Raw genomic sequence first — 3,646 nt, forward strand, 5'->3', positions numbered from 1 at the left:
ACCTACTTTTTCCTCTTAGCAAGAAAGATCTCTGAGAGTCTGGGGTTGTCTCAAGAGTGGGCTTAAGTGTGATATGCCCTGCTCATACATTGTGGTGCGGTACAAGGATCATCTTGGGTGTGGTCTGCCTCCACCACCACCCCATGCTGCTAACTGACTGGTGGTCATCTCAGGCTAGGTCCCTGACTGGGTCCCATGGTATAGGTCTGGTGGTCATCTCAGGCTAGGTTCTTCTCCAGATCCCCTGGCTCTAGATTTTCACATAGTGTTTAGACACTAATAATTCAGATGTTCATAGAGGTCAGAACACTGAGCATAGAAAAACCTTGTCCCCATTTTACCACTAACTATCACACATGTGACATACCATCCATATATGTAACACCTATGGGGGCAGTCTGCTTATCTTAAATAAAGTTTAATTTATAAGTTTGACACAGATATGAACATTAGCAAATAATATAATTTATTAAAATCTGCCCTATGAAATTATGAAGACTTACATCTTTTTGAAAGTTTCATTTAATATTTTTTGATTGTGATTTACAGTGGACAATTAAAACAAAGAATATGGAAAATTTGTGCACTGACTGACACACACACACACACACACACACTTGAGTTGAGTGGTGTTTGTTTGTTTGTTTGTTTTTTTCAGTTTCATCACATTTCAGTAAGGTGCCTGGTCATAGAAGAAGGAGGACTCTTCTTCAGTGTAAGTAATAGAGGTGATTAAATGAACAGTCTCCAAGTGGCTCTTTCAGTAATGCTCATTTACAGCTGCAACATAGATAATGGCAGGTCCTAACTACACAACCTAAGCCAATTTGTTAGAACTTATTGAGGCCAAACACTAGTGAATAAAGACACTCTTTGATTATATAATATGGAAATCATCAAGTCAATTGAGCTGTGACTTTGCTCCAATATTAAATAACCAGATTTGATAAGGTCAGTTCCTGTATGGATTGATGTGGGTTACTAAGAAATCAATAGCAAAAGAATTATTGAGTCAGTTAATGAGTAATCAATGATGTTAGCCATGATAAAGGACCTTGGGAAGCTCTGAGTGAGATTGGAAAAGTTCCAGATGCACACGATTAACATTGTACAGTTGCAGAGTAATTTGAACAAAATCTTAACTAACACTTCTGATTACCAGACACCACCCAATTAATGACTCAAAATATTTAATATCATGGAATATATGTGGTAATTATAAAATTATTATAAAAAAGTCTAGACATAATTCTAAGCTTTTACACATAGAAAAATATTGACTATGTGCTCTCTTGATTTTCATCTTCAAAATATTGAAAGAATTGTTTCAGTTATGCAGGTCAACATTCATTATCTTTACTTAAGACAATTGTTATCTTAGCAAGAATTTCTTAAAACATTTATTTTAGTTTTACATCAAAACTTTCTATTTTCTCTATAGCCACAAATTTTCTATAAGATTTTTATACCACTTCTAATGAAAAAATCATAGCATCTCTGACTTCCACATCTCTTTTCCAGAATTACATCCTTCCTGCTTTTGAATGGCATTATAGAAGCCAATATTATTTCATTTACAAAATGTTATAAAAAATCTTCAACTTGTAGGATTAAAATACCAATAGTTTAACTAGATTCCATAAGATAGTTCCAGTAATTTAAAAAAAAATTAGAATTGTAAGGTGGCTACATTAAATGTTCCTTAAAGCATCCTTAAAGCATTTGAAAAAAGCTCCTTAAAGCATTTGAAAAAATAGGAAACTTTTCTCTATCTGTACCCTGGAAGTAAAAGCTGTCTCACAGCCCTCTTCACTCAAATTCTGCCAGGAGAGAATTGGTACCCCAGAAGTGCTCACACTCCTAAGCCCAAGGTGATATCACCACTCTCCCTCCAAAAATTATCTAAAGCAGGACCTGCCAGGAAAGCACACCACACAGGTACATCAAGGCAGATAGGGACAGTATCCTTCCAGTCTCCATCTGCATCCAAGAGCTAAGGCTGTCCCACAGTCCTCCACACACAAATCTGAAAAGGAGATAGTTCTCCCAGGAATGTAGATACACCTAAGATCATAGGTTCACAGGCCCATAAGAGAGACAAGCTCCACTCACAGACAGCAATACCAACTATCACCAGAGATAATCAGATGGTGAGATGAAAGCGCAAGAACCTAAGCACCAGAAACAAAGGATGCTTGGCACCATCAGAATCCAGGTCTACTACCACTGTAAGTCCTGGTACTCAAACACACCAAAAAGCAAGATTCATATTTAAAAATCACATCTCTTGATGATGATAGAAGACTTTAAGAGAGAAATAAATAAGAAATAAGAGCACAGGTAAACAAGTGAAAGAATTTAAAGAGGAAACACAAAAAATCCCTTAAAGAATTTCAGGAAAACACAACTAAACAAGTGAATGAATTGTACAAAATCATCTAGGATCTAAAAATGGAAATAGAAACAATAAAGAAATCACTAAGGGAGACAACCCTGGATATTGAAAACCTAGGAAAGAGATCAGGAATCATAGATGCAAGCATCACAAACAGAATATAAGTGATAGAAGAGAGAATCTCTTCTAGGAGCAGAAGATACCGTAGAAAGTATTGTCACAATAGTCAAAGAAAATGCAAAATGCTCTTAACCCAAAATATTCAGGAAATCTAGGACATAATGAGAAAACCAAACCTAATGATTATTGGAATAGAAGAGTGTGAATATTCCCAATTTAAAGGACCAGTAAACATCTTCAACAAAATTATAGAAGAAATCTTCCCTAACCTAAACCTAACCCTAAAGAAAGAGATGCCCGTGAACATACAAGAAGCCTACAGAATTCCAAACAGATTGGACCAGAAAAAAATTCTTCCCATCACATAATAATCAAAACATGAAATGCACAAAACATAGAAAGAATATTAAAAGCAGTAAAGGGAAAAGGTCAAGTAACATATAAAGGCAGACCTGTCAGAATTATACCAGATTTCTCACCAGAAACTATGAAAGGCAGAAGATCCTGGGCAGATCTCATACAGAACCTAAGGGAACACAAATGGCAGCCCAGGCTACTATACCCAGCAAAACTCTCCATTAACATAGATGGAGAATCAAATATTCCATAACAAAACCACATTTACACAATATCTTTCCACAAATCTAGCCCTATAAAGGATAACAGAAAATGCCAACACAAGGAGACTACACCCTAGAAAAAGTAAGAAAGTAATCTTTGAACAAATCCAAAAGAACATAGCCACACAAACATTATATCACTTCAAACACCAATAATAACAGGGAGCAACAATCACTTTTCCTTAATATGTCTTAACATTAATGACACAATTACTCAATAAAAAGACATAGACTAACATACTGGATATGTAAACAGGACCCTGCATTTTGTTGCATACAAGAAACACACTTCATTGACAAAGACAGACACTACCTCAGAGAAAAAGGCTGAAAAACAAGTTTTCAAGAAAATGATTCCAAGAAACAAGCTGGAGTGGCCATTTTATGCAAATGAAAAGGCACCCGCATTCATAAAAGAAACTTTATTAAAGATCAAAGCACTCATTGCACTGCACACAAAAATACTGGGATACTTCAATACCCTACTCTCATCAATGGACAGATCAAGGAA

At 35.7% G+C, this 3,646-nt stretch overlaps 1 non-coding gene across 1 annotated transcript; it reads right to left on the reverse strand.

The window, feature by feature from the left end:
- Window positions 1-264: 264 nt before the first annotated feature.
- On the reverse strand, window positions 265-398 carry LOC127691772 (small nucleolar RNA SNORA17). Its single transcript, XR_007979361.1, has one exon. It is a non-coding gene; the product is annotated as a small nucleolar RNA SNORA17 (small nucleolar RNA).
- Window positions 399-3,646: the final 3,248 nt, after the last annotated feature.

The sequence above is a fragment of the Apodemus sylvaticus genome, chromosome 8, assembly GCF_947179515.1.
Source record: "Apodemus sylvaticus chromosome 8, mApoSyl1.1, whole genome shotgun sequence".
In the NCBI taxonomy this organism is placed as follows: domain Eukaryota; kingdom Metazoa; phylum Chordata; class Mammalia; order Rodentia; family Muridae; genus Apodemus; species Apodemus sylvaticus.